Source organism: Helianthus annuus, chromosome 6, assembly GCF_002127325.2.
Source record: "Helianthus annuus cultivar XRQ/B chromosome 6, HanXRQr2.0-SUNRISE, whole genome shotgun sequence".
NCBI classification, from domain to species: Eukaryota; Viridiplantae; Streptophyta; class Magnoliopsida; order Asterales; family Asteraceae; genus Helianthus; species Helianthus annuus.
In genome coordinates this window covers 36,654,642-36,671,787 of record NC_035438.2, presented here as the reverse complement: position 1 = coordinate 36,671,787, position 17,146 = coordinate 36,654,642, and positions in this window count along the sequence as shown.

Genomic DNA, 17,146 nt, shown 5'->3' with positions numbered 1-17,146 from the left:
TAGAGCCTTATTTGGACCAGATTACATGCTAGTATAACCCTCTGTGATTATACACCTCGGATCATGAGTTATCCAATTAATATGCATGATTCCGTTAATTACCCATATGTTGACCATTATGCCCTTATTGGCTTAAAACGTGATTTTTGGAAATGTAAAAGAGTAGAAACTTTGATTACTGATATATAAACGTGTATGCAAAGTTTTACATCAATTTGAATCGTAAATTAAGAGTTATGCTCATTATCGCAAAATGAATGCTTTATGTTAATAAAATGGCGTAATTAGCGTATAGCCTAGTTAAGCCTACTTTTTGGTATCAAACTTAATACCCACTGATGTAATATATTATTTTGGGATTCTTAAATATTTTTAATTAATTTTAGACTGAGCATAACTAGTAGTCGTAGGCTTAATCCGATAATTGTCGGTTTTGCCCTTACGGACCATAAAATGAGTTTTACATATTTAAACAACTTCAAACCTTTTGCTACTCATCACATATGATAAATAGTTAATTTTAAGCCCACTAGAAATATAAAAATATCAGATTTAAGTATCGAACCCAGAAATGGCCTTTAATCGCCTTATTAAGCGTTTTTAACGCAAAGTACGTCACAAAATTATATTGGACATACCCGGGTTGATACCTACTGATATAAGAGGCAAATTTCAATATTTTAACAGTAAGCAAAGGTTGATAAACTCAGACTCCAGTTTTGAGCTTTTCGGCTTATGTGAAATTACCAAAATACCCCTACGGGGCCTAGTTTGTGTTTAAACACGTTTCGGGCATAATGAAAGGCATCTTACTGATGTCACAACATATTTGAGGCATAATTAACTTAGGAGACCTGTCTATAGCTCTCATGAATACCCGTTACGCTTATTCCGCATACGGTTCGGGTTATGTAATAAGTTTACGTAAATTAGCCGAGACGGGTCAAACCTTAACGGTTTTATCTCAAAATCCAGAATGTGAATAATAAACTCATATTGAACAAGTCTTCAAACTTGTCGGGTCTAAATCACATTCTATCCGGTCTTCGCTTGATCGTGCGTACGAACCGTATCTTTGAAACTAGCTGGTCTAAGCTTAAGCTTAATTAAAGACCCGTTAGGATTCTAATAGGTTATTATAAAACCTTCGTTCCAGATTAGAAGGACCAGTAAAAGCTATCTGCAATTTATCCAATTAAGGAATTATACTTGCAAAGGTAAATACTTTTAACTTATTTTCTGTTATACGGGCTTGGGTTACGGTATTTAAATTCCGCTTGGTCGGGCAATTGACCGCAACTCATTAGTAGTTGGGTATTATCAATGTGACCCGTTTAAAAACTTGTTTTGTTGGCTTTACGCCTTTGGGGGCTTAATGACCATGTCCCGGATATCCTCGGCAGCATTTTACGAAATGGCCACGACCTTGACATCCGGGTGTAGGCGTACACCCGGCATTATGTCCATGACTATAAAATTGTAGCCGTTGGTTTACCCGCCACGGTTTTATACTATGTGGTGTGTCTATTAAACTTTAACCCGACACGACTCGGGCAACCGAACGCATAGTAACATGTAATTCTTTACAAGATTTGATTATAAATTATCCCAAGTTATAAAGAGTTTGTGCCTTGAGCATTTAAACCAATTTTATTAAACATTTTACAAAAGTGTCAGTTGAATGTATTTACCAGTGTAAACTGACGTATTTTCTTCAAAAAGACTAAATGCAGGTACTATGCGTAATTGGCTGGGATTTCTCCTTAGCATCATTAGAAGTCTCGCAAGCTTAAGATGCCTGAAGTCTGTTGAACAATACTTTATTATTATTTGATCCCCTGTGGATTTTGTTTCAACAATGGTGATACTTTGATATTACACTTAACGTTGAAATATATTATCTTTATGCTTCCGCTGTGCATTCATTTATATTGTGTGGTTTGACTATAATGTTGCCAACTACGTCACGATAATCCCCCACCGGGCCCACCGGTGAGACACGTGGAAATCGGGGTGTGACAAGAGAGGGGTCTATACACAATGAAATTAACCACACCCAGAAAAAACAAAACGTCATATCCTCTAGAAACCACTCCCTTTAAAACGCCACAGATGGCAAAGCTTTCACTTAAATGGATCCTTTTTCTGAGGGGGTTAACTCAATAATATTTTGCTGAATGAGATGGACAAATATTCAGTAAAAAGAGACTAATGACAGTGATATGCCATCATGTGAGCTTTGTTCTGGATGATTATATGCATGGAATATAAGGGATGAACACAAGTGTAAAATGCTATTTTGGACTCTATTATTACAAATAGCATCAAGCAAGAGTTGATCTTTAATGACATGCCACCAAACAAGAATATGACACCAAAAAACAGGCGCCACTAAGCAGCTTTTTCTGAAAAAGACGGGGTTTATGAAGGAAAGTTGGCATCTAGCTAAATTATTCAAAAAAGGTTCAAAACGCCAAAAAAAATTCAAGAAGGAATAGGCTGATGACATTGAAGATTCGAAAGAAAAATTAGATTACCATTTTTTATTATTTTTGTTTTCATTTTATATTGTTTTGATATCAAATTATATGTTGTTTTGTTATCTAATTCTCAATAAATAAAATAGATTATTATATAAAACGCCAAAACCTACAAACACCAAAATGCTAGTAGAATGAAAACTGGGAGAACAGCAGCTGGCAAAACACCTTCTAAAGGGTATTAAAACGCCAAAAAATTCACTAAACGCCAAAAAAAATTGGTCTTATTTTAATCTTATGCAAATATTAATGACTTGTAGTGAATTATTATACAAAACGCCACAAACACCAAAAAAATTAACCAGAAAACGATATAGCGCCAAAAAATTATATATGTGACACAAAAACAATTAATTCAATGGCAAAAATTTTAATAAATACAATTAACGCCAAAAAAAAAAACTTAGACACCAGAAAATATTATACCGCGTTGTGAAAATAAAAGAAGAATGAAAAGACAAAAAAGCCCCTCTGCCCTTCTCTATACCGCGGGACACGTGTTGGGCTAGGATGCGTTCTCACCGTTCTCACACTTTTGAGTGTTTTCTCCCGAATCTGTTTCTATATATACATATATATATATATATATATATATATATATATATATATATATATATATATATATATATATATATATATAGGGAGCCGCTAGAATGAAAACCACCTCGAGTTGTAAGAACCGCGAGAACTACACCCCACGGGTGGGCGTTCACCATGATTTTTTTTTACAACTAGATGTGTATATTATAAACACAGCCGTAAAAAAAAAATTTAAACGCCGCGGCCTAGGGGGTAGTTTTTTACACCACAAGTTTGGTGAAAAAAAAAAGAAAAAAGAAAAAAAATTAAAAACACCAAACTTGTTGTGTAAAAAACTACCCCCTCGGCCGCGGCGTTTAAATTTTTTTTTTACGGCTGTGTTTATAATACACACATCTAGTTGTAAAAAAAATCATGGTGAACGCCCACCCGTGAGGTGTAGTTCTCGCGGTTCTTACAACTCGAGGTGGTTTTCATTCTAGCAGCCCCTTATATATATATATATATATATATATATATATATATATATATATATATATATATATATATATATATATATATATATATATATATATATATATATATATATATATATATATATATATATATATAGGGAAATAATGTATAGAAAACCCACTTTAATTTAGAAAACCCGGGAAACTCAAAGCTCCCGATGTTTTTTTTTTCTGAAAAAATTTACACATGTTATATACATGTTTTTAAGGGTTTTGGGCAAAAAAAATCAAAAAAGCGCCGGGTAGATATTTTTAAAAAAAATAAACAAGTTTTGGTGTAACACATGTTACAAATATGTCAGATGAATATAACATGTGTTACACCAAAACTTGTTTATTTTTTTAAAAAATATCTACTCGGTGCTTTTTTGATTTTTTTTGCCCAAAACCCTTAAAAACATGTATATAACAGTGTAAATTTTTTCAAAAAAAAAAAAGATCGGGAGCTTTGAGTTTCCCGGGTTTTCTAAATTAAAGTGGGTTTTCTATACATTATTTCCCTATATATATATATATATATATATATATATATATAGGGTAGGGCTAGATAGAAAACCCTATCTATATAAAAAACCCTAGAAAACCCAATCTACCGACATTTTTTTTTTTTGAAAAAAATAACACATGTAATATACATGTTTTTAAGAGTTTTGGGCCAAAAAAATCAGAAAAGCGCCGAAGGGATAATTTAAAAAAAAAATTCAGCAACTTTCAGCATTTTTGTCTAACACATGTTAGGCACTGAATTTTGTTTATTTTTTTTAAAAAAATCCCTTCGGCGCTTTTTTGTTTTTTTTTTTTTGGCCCAAAACACTCTAAAACATGTATATTACATGTGTAATTTTTTTCAAAAAAAAAATGTCGGGAGGTTGGGTAAAAATGGGGGGAGATTTGAGTTTCCACAGTTTTCTAAGAATTTGAGGGTTTTTTGTTTAGCATTACCCTATATATATATATATATATATATATATATATATATATATATATATATATATATATATATATATATGTATGTATGGATGTATGTATATATATATATATAATTTAAAGTGTAGCATAAATTACGAGGTGTGTAGGATGAATTACGAGCTGTATAGGATAAATTTCAATATGTGTAGGATAAATTTCAAAACGTGTAGGATAAATTTTGATGTGTGTAAGCAAAAATTTAAGTGTAGATGATGATAGTGTTTATGACTAATTATTTAGTCAAAGATAATAATAAATGGGTTGAGAGAAAAACTATTTAATGTTTTACATTCATACCCTTTGTTTTTTTTTCTTTTTAATTTAAATTTCTTCTCAATTCCCCTTAAGTATTAACTCCTTAATTAACTTTGCTTTATATTAATCAGGTACTCATAATTCAATAATTAGATATTTATTTTTGCATTTTTAAGAAAATATTAACCATCGAAAGTCAAATGAACTTAATTATTATTTAATTTTTTTTGAACAGCAAGGAACGACGTGTCAACCACCGTGACACCGGACGTTGTGGCCAAGGTCGACTACTCGACCGCCGCCAGCCCCTTGACTCTCCCAGATGCGTAGAAACCCGACCTCCACCCGTCCGAAGGCACGACAGTAGAATAATCGGTAAAACCTCGTTGATATGCGATAAAATATACATACTTGTCCCGTATAAATTGTATGATTTTTGTATAGGTTTTATTTGTTTTTATGTAGTTTTAGTATTATATTGTGTTTTGGCAGGTCCTGGTGCAAATGGAGGAAAAACGTGTAATATGAAAATAACCAGCCAATTGGACAGAGTGGGGCACCAGTGATTGAAATAAAATTGCCGCTACTATCTCTATGCTATCCATTAGTGGCTGCCTCATATGGATGAATTATATTAGAAAAATTATTATTGAAGTCAGTAGACAAATAAGAAAAGATGAAAAAGAGGCCGTGAGATGACCAGCCCACTTTTACGTGAATATTGTGATGTTTTGGGTTTTTTTGGAAACATTGTATTCTTCATAATTATTAGATCACATTAGTATATATCTTGGGCTGTGTACGTGGATGACTAAAAAAAGAAAATAAAAGGGGCTGTGAAGGTATGTCGGCCCAGCAGATTTTGTGAATTATGAAAGAATTTTCAACATATACATTTATAGGATGCTGATGTCATTCGACAATAGTTTTGGTAATTGATTGGCTATTTTTGGTGGTGGCCATTTTGCCTTTTGTGTATTTTTTTTTCATATAATAGTTATTTATAGGTGATGATTACAATTTTATCACAGGTGTAAAATTACGATTTCGTCCTCGATTCAAAATAAAATTTTGCCTTTGCCCCTTGCTTAAATTTACGATTTAGCCCTCAGTTAAAAAAAATACAATTTTGCCCCCAGTTTAAAATAAAAATATGGTTTTGCCCTCAGCTAGAGTCCTGCCAAATTACGATTTGGTTCCCAGTTTAAAATTACGATTTTGCCCCCAGCTAAAAATTACGATTTTGCCTGCAGCTAAAATATTACGATTTTGCCCCCATTGCAAAACAAAAAAAAATGCTTTTGCCCTCAATTCAAAATATTATTTTACCTCCATTTTAAAATTATGATTTTACTTCCGTTAAAATTTGCAATCTTGCTATCGTTTTTTTTTCTTTGGCAAAACCATGGTAGTGTTTTATTTTACTTTGTTGAGTTAATTTTGTTTTTATTCATGCCAAACAGCTGCCTAGCACTCGCTAATTGGTCCTGACAATTATTGTTTTGCCCCCATCTAAGTTACACGCTTGTCATCGTTTTAGTTAAATTTTTTTTATCATAACTATGGTACTGTTTTTCTTTAATTGGTTAACTTGATTTGTCTTTTTTGATATCGTGTTATAGGTAGCATGTATAACTAACCGACGTAAAGGCGTACATGTTATTAACCTAAGAAATACTCGGTTTAGCGGCCCGCAACGCGGGCGGCGCATAACTCTAGCTGCCTAACCTTGGCTCATTAGTCCTGAAAAATTACAGTTTTGCCCTGAGCGAAAAATTACGGTCTTATCATTGGTTTTTTTTCATAGCAAAATTATAGTAGTCTTTTTTTAATTGGTTGAGAATTATTCGGCCATTGCCCCGCAACGCGAGCGGGGCATCTACTAGTTTTACATACATACATAAAGACATCAGCGAGAGAATGGTGGTTGGCAGCAACATCAATGGATGATACATATAGTTGCCAGTTTGGAGGCGGAAATTAGAAAAGACAAATGGGCGGCATACACTAATTGGGCCAAGCCCAATATGTGAACGAAAGAATTAAAGGCGGCTACGAATCACAGAATAAAAAATTCACATTGGACGAATTGAGAGATATTATATATTAGGAGATCAGACGCAAGGATTTGAAAAAAAAAACACAGCAGCATCATCTACGAATTTGGAGTTCTTGGGCGATAATCAGAGGCTGTTGAAGGATCTTGGGAGCGCTTGGAAGCAAGGAATCATTCGGGTATACTTCAGGAGCGTTCGGGAGTGAAGACTACGGGTTTTACTATCCTAATCTTTTGTTTTCGTCCGTTTTTATGTGTAACACAATGAATTCAGACCTTGTTATGATTTTGATTATGTTCTTGATCATGTTTTCCGGCTAAAAAACCTTTAACTACCTAGTCATGACAATAGTTTAAATAAAGTTTGGATTTTTTTTCGGTTTTTTGCGTGGTTTATGGATTTTCTTGTATTGTAAAAGCTATGGAATTTTAACTTGGTGTATATGCATGCTTGATATTTGTTTTATCACTGTTTATTGCTTCGTATAATCCTTGGTGACGGTCTATATCACATAATAGGGTTGTGCTAAGGTTCTTGATTTAGGTGAGTGTCTATATCACATAATAAATCTTTAACTCTTTAAGGTGAAATTACGTAACTAACCTTAGAAGTAATAATCGGTAATTTAATAAAATCAAGTGTTCTGCTAATCTTGTCGCTGTGAGGCTCGAGGTTATTAATAGATCTCGGTTTGGTTTATAGTTAGGTCTAAGAAATTGGTCTAGTCTTTAAACATTCTCTTGTCTATTAAACCAAGATTAAAACCCATAGTTGCCTTAGACTTTCGCGTTGTAAGGTAGATCGTCATATTAGGGCACTTTCAAGAAGTTAGAGGACTGTAAGGAAATCTAAAAACCGGTAATCATAACAGCCTAGGTAGTGCTACAAGAATCACCTTGAGAGGGATTGAGGGGCTTAGTTGGTATCTTAATTTGTTTAGCATTTAAAGATCCCGGTTCCATACCACAAAACTATCGAATAGAAATCCATTCCGAGTTAAACTTGCGTCTAGCCTAGGTAGTCTTCATCGCCACTGGTTCTAGTCTTCGTCCAAGTTCGTGTCTAGTTATTTAGCATTATTTTAATATTTAATTTATGATTTTTAGAAATCCCCCCATCAAATCAACAGTTAGAGTCCGTGTCAGTCTAAGTCAAGATAGAGTCATTAGCGTAATCATTAGAGTCTCGTGGGTTCGATACTCGGACTTACTTAGGCTATACTACATTGACCGGTACACTTGCCGGTTGTGTGGTCTAGGTTTTAGAGAGTTTGTTTTTAATGATTTAAAACTTAGAGAGTCTAGTTTAGGGTTTAATTTAGTTAATTTAATTAGATCACTTTTAGCACATCAAGTTTTTGGCGTCGTTGCCGGGGACTCTTCGCGATTGCGTTTATTAGCTTTGATTAGACCTAACTGACAAATATGTGCTAGTTGTATAGTTGTGTAATTTTTTTAGTTAGTTTTCTTTTTTTTTTCTCTCTACCTTGTTCTGCTCTTTCTACTCTCTTAATGGCAGATGATCCTATTGACCTGGATGTCTCTGATGATGAGTCTTATCCCACCGAACCAATATGGGATTTGTCAGATGAAGAGGATGAGGAAAGTGAAGATAAGCTGTTTTGGGAGAGAGAATTTGCGGATGAGTTAGAGGGTTTGCCGGAAGATGAAGAAGTAGGTACATTTGATCCGGAGGGGGACCTTGCATATTTAGAAGTTTTACTTGAAAGAAACCCAATGACGGACATCAAAAAAGAAAAAGTGGTGGTGGAAGAGGAAGAACACCACAGCTGGCCCGTGGTACTAATAGCGAATATAAGAAAAAGTTTAAAATCACGGGAGAAGGCAATGAGAAGGACACCTGGGATAGTGTTTCAGTGGCTCCTGCCAGGTAATTTCAAATTTTGGTGTTCTAACCCATTAAAAATTTTAAAATCAATTTATAATTCCACTGCAAAATTTTTAACTATTTATGAGGACCGAGTGGAATTAAATGGGTTAGACCGGGTTCAGATTAAAGAAAAGTCTCCTGATTAAATTCAAGTGTGGGGAGGTTTTGTAGAGTTTGTATAGAGTCGTAGTTTTTGTATATTGAGTCTAATTTAGTTTATTGAGTCGTTTTTTTTAGAGTCGGTACTGCTTTGGTTTTTGCTTGTTTTTGTTTATGCAGGTTTGAATATGTACCACCCGTACTCAATCTCCATTCGGGTGATTTTGGAGCTGCTTATCAGATATCATGCATTTACTAAGTGTACCAGTTAGAGTCAAAGCCGATCGCGAATGAAATGCTATACGATCGAGCTGGATTGGACGAAAGATTTGAAGCATACACGATGTTATTTACCAGCTAAGTCCTTTCCATTTATGTCATTTTTTAGTCGGTTTCCATCTTACATTGAGGGCAATGTAAAGTTTAAGTGTGGGGATGGGAACTATCGTTTACTGTCTAGTTAGTAGAGTCTTGAGTCATAAAATATAAAAAATACAAAAAAAATAAAAATTTTTCAAAAATCCAAACAAAAAAAAAATTAGAAAATGTCTTTTGAAATAAGAAGTTTGCAAAATAAGAAACGGAAAATGATAGAAAAGTCGGGTTTTTGTTCGGGTTCAAATAATAATAATATGAGATAATTTAATTGAGCTTGTGTCTAGTTTGGGATGTGCGGGTAGGCTCGATTCGGTTCTAGGTTTCTTTGATCTTAAATATACCTAATTGTCGGTCTACTAGTGGGTTCTCATCTAGGGAAAGTGGGGAAATTGAAACCGCCAATAATAGTATAAGGGATGCCGTTATAAGCTAAGATCGTTAGAGTTTTTGATCATTATCTCGTTGAGAAATATAGCTAATATTAATATGTATATCAATTAACAATTATCTAATCAAATCAAATAAATATCAATTATGAATTAGATATATTTATAAGTCATTATCATATTATAAATTACCATAATGTTTATGCTTCATGGAATGTAATTTATGTATAGGGAGTCTTTCAAAAAAAAATTCTAACTTTTCACTTCTAACCCAATAGTTTACATTGTTTGCATTTTAAGCTTTTTGTTTTTTTTTACTTTTAACCTAAAACTTTTTATTTTTTGCAATTTAACCCCAAAATTTTTATTTTCAACTTTGAACCACATATTTTTCATCTTTTGCAATTTTTTTTGTTTTACATTACGTTCTAATTTTGCGAGTAAACACGCCGTAACGTACGTGTGTGTTTCAAAGTTTTTTTTAAACTATTTTTTCCCATTTGATAAGACCGTCACAACGCGTTTATTTTCCCTATTTGACAGGTTCGTCGCAACGCGCGTGGTCTTAGATCGACTATTTTTACATTTCAGTCTATTTTTTTTCGCATTAACATGTCGCAACTGGCATACGTGGTTCAACAATTTTACATATGATTTTCGTTCGGTGTTATTTTTTCCTTTTTATTTATTTTGTTTTTAGGAGCTTTTCCGATGTTGTTGGTCGCTTGTAGTTGTGTAGCATTAGTGCTACTTGGCAATGTCTATGCCCCTGCAACACAGGGCCCCTTAATACTAGTTGTTATTATATGTGAAGAATCTTTGAACTCTTAAATAACAATTAACAACTATCTAATCAAATCTAATAAATATGAACGACAAAGAGAAACTAGACCTAGAATTTAAATGAGTAACAACACAAAATAAAAGGTTGTCATTAAAAAATTAAATACTTTATATGTTGTTTTGAGTGTCTATATGAGGAGCAAGTGTCGGGTGGATGATCGCTCTGGCCCAAATCGAAATAACGTCCGAAAAATTTATAATATATATATATATATATATATATAGAATATATAGAATATATAGGGGGCTGCTAGAATGAGAACCACCCTGAGTTGTAAGAACCGCGAGAACCACACCATCCGGGTCGCCGTTTACCATGATTTTTTTTTACAACTAGATGTGTGTATTATAAACACAGCCGTAAAAAAAAATTTAAACGCCGCGGCCGAGGGGGTAGTTTTTTACACAACAAGTTTGGTGTTTTTATTTTTTTTTTCTTTTTTCTTTTTTTTTTACACCAAACTTGTGGTGTAAAAAACTACCCCCTCGGCCGCGGCGTTTAAATTTATTTTTTTTACGGCTGTGTTTATAATACACACATCTAGTTGTAAAAAAAAATCATGGTAAACGGCGACCCGGATGGTGTGGTTCTCGCGGTTCTTAGAACTCGAGGTGGTTCTTATTTTAGCGCAATTCTATATAGAATTGCGCTAAAATGAGAACCACCCCGAGTTGTAAGAACCGCGAGAACCACACCATCTGGGTCGCCGTTTACCACGATTTTTTTTTACAACTAGATGTGTGTATTATAAATACATCCGTAAAAAAAAATTTAAACGCCGCGCCCGAGGGGGTAGTTTTTTACACCACAAGTTTGGTGTAAAAAAAAGAAAAAAGAAAAAAAATAAAAACACCAAACTTGTGGTGTAAAAAACTACCCCCTCGCGCGCGGCGTTTAAAATTTTTTTTTACGGATGTGTTTATAATACACACATCTAGTTGTAAAAAAAATCGTGGTAAACGGCGACCCGGATGGTGTGGTTCTCGCGGTTCTTACAACTCGGGGTGGTTCTCATTCTAGCGGTCCCCTATATATATATATAGGGGAAGGATGTATAGAAAACCCACTTTAATTTAGAAAACCCGTGAAACTCAAAGCTCCCGATGTTTTTTTTTCTTGAAAAAATTTACACATGTTATATACATGTTTTTAAGGGTTTTGGGCAAAAAAAATCAAAAAAGCGCCGAGTAGATATTTTTTAAAAAAATAAACAAGTTTTGGTGTAACACATGTTACATTCATCTGACATATTTGTAACATGTGTTACACCAAAACTTGTTTATTTTTTTTAAAAATATCTACTCGGCGCTTTTTTGATTTTTTTTTTTGCCCAAAACCCTTAAAAACATGTATATAACATGTGTAAATTTTTTCAAGAAAAAAAACATCGGGAGCTTTGAGTTTCTCGGGTTTTTGTTGGTGCACTTTGTGTCTGTACTTTGTCTATATTTTGTAATGTATAAAACGATGTCTTTTGTCGTTGTATTTACGTCCTTTATGTGTGTTTATGTATTGTAATGTGTTGTTTGACCAAGTCAACCATCCTCCTGGTTTGACTTGGCCAAACTTGAACACTTAGTAGTTGAAAGATGATATGCCACGAAGGATGTCATCGAAGGATGTTTAGTATCCTTCGATGACTTCGAAAGATGTCCTTCGAAGTATCTCTGTGGACCTCGAAGGATATACAATCCTTCGAGGTATGCTTAGATCCTTCGAGATCTTTCGAATGGCTTTCTGGTCGACAGATAATCCTTCGATCAGAATGTCTATCCTTCGTGCATGGGAATCTGTTTTGGGTATATATATCCATGAAGGGTTTCACTTTCACAGTAGTTCTGATAAGTTTCTGTCCAAAGTGTGTGAGAGCTTTTGTGTGTGAAACCCAGGTCTTTGTTAGAGTGTATTTTCAGTTTGGTCAAGGTCTGTAACCGTGTCCACTGAAATACAAGAGAAAACTTTGATACTTGCTTGTCTACTCTTTCTCTTGTTCACTTTGCTTACATATAAACTCCGGTTTGCTTGCTAGCTTGGATTCCGCACTTGCTAGTGGGTTAAACATAACAAGGAATAGGTTAAACCTCAACCTCCGAGGGACCTACAAGTGGTATCAGAGCCGTGGCTCTTTTTCTTGTTAAAACCGGGTTTTTGTGCAAGACTTGGTAGTTTTTGGACAAAAAGTTTCTTGGTTTAGCACCCGTTTTCAGTGTGTTTTCTGGATATTTAACCATAAAAACGTGTTCTAAACTAACCGGGCGTGTTACGGGAAGGTTTGGGTAACTTAAAAATCATATTCGATAGTTTTTCTGTTTTCCGACCATTATTCCGGTCAAATTCCGGTTGCCTTGGTGTGGATAAGAAGGTTCTATTTTGGGTATTATTTTTGAAAGTCAAACTGTTTTGTGAAAAGGTGGTGTCAGGACATCCTCTTTTGCCGAAAGCAGGTCACCAACCACATCAACTTTTCACCAACTTTTGTACCTTTCTGTACTTGTGTCAGAACCATCGAAAGATAACTTTCGAACTCGAAAGATATCCTTCGAACTAGGAGATTCGAAAGATAGCCATCCTTCGAACATCCTTCGAAGTCAGCAGGTTATCCTTCGAGTCAAGGAATCTTTTTGAAAGATCATCTTTCGAGTCACTGTTCATTTCGAAAGATAAGGATCCTTCGTGAAGGTGAATCTTTCAAGGTTATCCTTCGAGGTCATCGTTCGAATCTCAACAGTAATCTTTCGACACTGTTGATCCTTCGAACTGGTGTGATCTTTCGTGGATCCTTCGAGTCTTAATTGTTTAGACTTAACAGTTGTGAATTTCAGGTCTTTCGATCCTCAATCCTTCGGCTGCTTGCTATCCTTCGAAACTTTTAACATAGTTTGTGAAAATCAACTTTTTATTAAGTTAATTTTCACAGAATATATTAAAATAGAAAATGGGTACAAACGGTCAATGGGATCCATCCGCATGGACGACAACAACCTTGAATCCACAATCATCCTCTACGCAATCTGCGTCAGATTTCGATAAGAATGCATGGATGCGGGCTATCGCTCCACCTCAAACTGCAATGATAACTGCAAGTCAGTGGGCGTTAGTTACAAATCAAAGCAACAGCATTCAAGCCATGATGCAGAACGATAGTGAAACCGGTACAAGTACAAAACCACCAAAATTGAATCATATCAATGACTGGGGATGGTGGAAGGAAAGGCTAAGAACGTATGTACAGGGGCAAGGTCAAGATCTCTGGATGTGTTTCTTCACTCCATTTGAAAATGAATTAGAAGTTGCAGGATCAAATCCAGAAACGTATAGCACCATGTCTGATGACGACAAGAAGAAGTTTGAATTAGAAAAGAAGGCATTCATGATTCTTACGCAAGCTCTTCATAAAGACATATACCACCAATTTGTTTACTGCACAACGACTAAAAGCTTGTGGGATATGTTAACTTTGAGATGTGAAGGAAATGCTCAATCAAGGAAGATTAAACAAGAGCTGCTGAAGAAAGAATTTGAAGGCTTTACATGCATGGAGAATGAGGGTTTAGCTGAGTTATCTACAAGATTTCACCATCTGCTGAGTGAAATGTTTGCTTTCAAAGTCACTGCCTCCCCACAAGAACTAGTGAAGAGATTTGCTGATAGCTTACCAGCAAAGTGGAGCAGTTATCTTGAAATCCTCAAGGAAAACGGTGTTCTAGATACGATTACCGTTTATGAGCTTATTCAGAAGTTAGAAAACAAAGATGTTGAAGAAAAGCTCAAGGCGAAAAGAACAGTCACTCCTCAGAATCCAGAGATGTATTTTGGGATTGCAGGTGGTATTAGTGGAGAAAAGCCAGCTTCTCAACATGCTAAGCTGCAAACTGCTTTCATTTCTAATTCCGGACCGTCCACAGCAGATCAGTTTGATCCATCAGCATATACTATGATCTCAAGACCAGATTCTTCTTCTTCTCAACAACAACAGTATATGCAACAGACAGCTCCACAGTTCACTCCACCATCTTTCCTAGATCCAAACAAAGCTCAACAGCAACAGGCACAACAACAAGGATTTTATGGAAGTTCTTCAAGCTTTCAAGCTACTTCCAATCCGAACACTGTCAGATTGGATACTTCAAATTTTTCTAAAGTCAGTGTTGAAATAGCCAAGGAACATATGGAGATGCTAAACACCTTGGTTAGTGCTTATTGTGGGATGGTTGCAGGTCAGATTGGAAACATCAATCTAACCAACGAAGATTACCAGCAAATTGACAAAGAAGAGTTTGAGATGATGGATATAAAGTGGGCCCTTGCTAGTGCCATTCGTAGAGCTAAAGAGTTTATGGAGAGAACAGGAAGAACCAGCTTGGAAAGCAACAACAACACCAAGTATGGTTTTGATAAAAATGCTGTCACCTGCTTCAACTGTGGAGAAAAGGGTCATTTCAAACGGGAATGTCAGAAGCCACCCAAGCAAGGCAATCAGAATCCTTTTAGGAATTCAAGACAGCCTCAGCAACAACAGAACAATTCTGACAGACAATTAGTTCCCGTGGGAGGAAATACTTCTGGATCCGCAAACTCTAATCCCCACAGAGGATTAGTTGTTCAAGCTGATGAGATTTGTAACTGGAGTGTTCAGCTTGGAGAAGGAGGTAATGGAGCTAATGGTGGCACAGCTTGTTATGCCAAGGTAGTTGAAAAGGTTGAAGAACCCGTGTCTGCTGGCGAATCTTCAGAAGATGAAGATAGCTCGGGTTACAGTGGAAGTGTTGATGGTGAATCACTTGATACTGGTGATATGTCAAGTGATGCTTTAGATCTGGAGGTTGATGAATTATTGGCTGATGCTGAAGCATTATGCAAGAGAAAGTCTATTCTTTGCCAGAAAGCTGCTGGAACTTCTGAGAAGCTTTCTCAATTTTTCTCTGAAGACGGATCTTTCTCTTTTCTTACAGCCTTCATGGCTCATGTTGAAGGACAAACCTCACAGGTATGTGATTCTAAACCTGACTCTGTTTCTGCTGTTGTTGAATGTGCTAAATGTCTAGAATATGCAGAAAAGGAAAGTTTGTTTGAAATCACACAAAAACACAATCAAGAACTGATTGTTGATCTTGCCAAAGCATCTGAAGCTAACTTCTTTTTAACCAAAAATGAAAAAGAATTTAAAGAAACAATTAAGTCATTAAAACATGATGTTTCTGAATTACAAAAAGCTGTTTTGAGAAAACAACATGCTAATAATAACTTAATTGACACAATTGAGAAACAAATGGTGGAGTTAGCTACAGCTCGATGCGAGTGTGATGCAATCAAGCAGAAATTGGACAGTTATTCCAATTCCCGCTTTGTTTTGGATCACATCATCAGTGTTCAAAAAGAAAAGGGGGATAAAAAGTGTATTGGATACAAAAAATGTCCTCCCCCAATGAGCCACAATTATTCAAAACAGCCTGATGACGAGGATATGCCCCGTTTTGAACCTACTGTGCCACTTGCGCGAGATGACTTTGCTGCAGGCCTCGGGTTCAAAACTGGTACATCTTCCTCGGAACAATCAGCTTCTGAGAATGTGGAAAATTCATCGTGTGAAAAGGAACAGAGTCCTCCCATCATTGAGGATGCTGACTCTTCAGACGATGAATCTGAAGAAATTGTGAGGCCACAGTCTAACTCGGTTACACCAGACATTCCAGTTGAGAATCACATCTTGTGTGATCCAGCAGTGAAACCGAGTAAGGCTGAAACATCAAAGGCAATGAAACCCAGTGTACCTAGCAGTGAAACGAATAACTTGTTGTATACGCTCAAGGGAGACAGTAAAATTTATTCTGACAAGGATTTTCCAATCAAAAACGTAAATCAAGAGTTAATTGAGAAAATTTTTGAAGGAAGAACTGACAAGTTTTTGGGAAACAAGGGTAACAAAATTACGGTCACCCAATGTGAACCCGTTCCGTGTGAAGTAATTAGAAAACAATACGGAAATCAAAAATTGTCAAATGAGCGAAAACAACAAGTGAATTCTGGAAAAGGTAAAGAGCAGGTACAGGAAAAGAAAGCTCAAAAGGCACAAGCACCAAAGGTACAGCAGCTTAAAACTGCACAACCAAAGGTTCAACAACCTAAGGTTGAACAGTCTAAAGCTCCTCAACCTAAGGCTGCACAACCCAAAATTCTACAATCTAGGGTTGAGCAACCTAAGGTTCCTAGGGTGCAAAACAAGAGAGCTTCTGTCAAGAAAGGAGAACAGAAAATGAACTTTGTCGAGTCAAAGGGTACGGACAAATTGGAAACATTTCAAAATAAATCTAACATTGAATTCATAAAACAAGTTAGAATTTTAAAGAGAAATGATGAAAACAATTATACCCAACACACAAACGGATGTGACTTAGGTCCTAGCACATCTAAACCACAAAGTTCAGTTTCTGGTTCTCAGTCGAGTCATCAACACAGTTCTCCGAGGTTTGTAGAGCGGAGAATGTGTTTTGAATGTGGAACAATTGGGCACATCGTAAGATATTGCCCATATTTGAAGAAGTTGAAAGAAAAAGGAAGTGTTCCCCATGAAAACAATTACCAAAAACAACCAGTTTCCCCTAAACAAGACCGGCGTGTCTTACAAGAAAGGGAAAAGAAAGAAAAACAAAAGAACAAAAAGGTAATTGAGAAG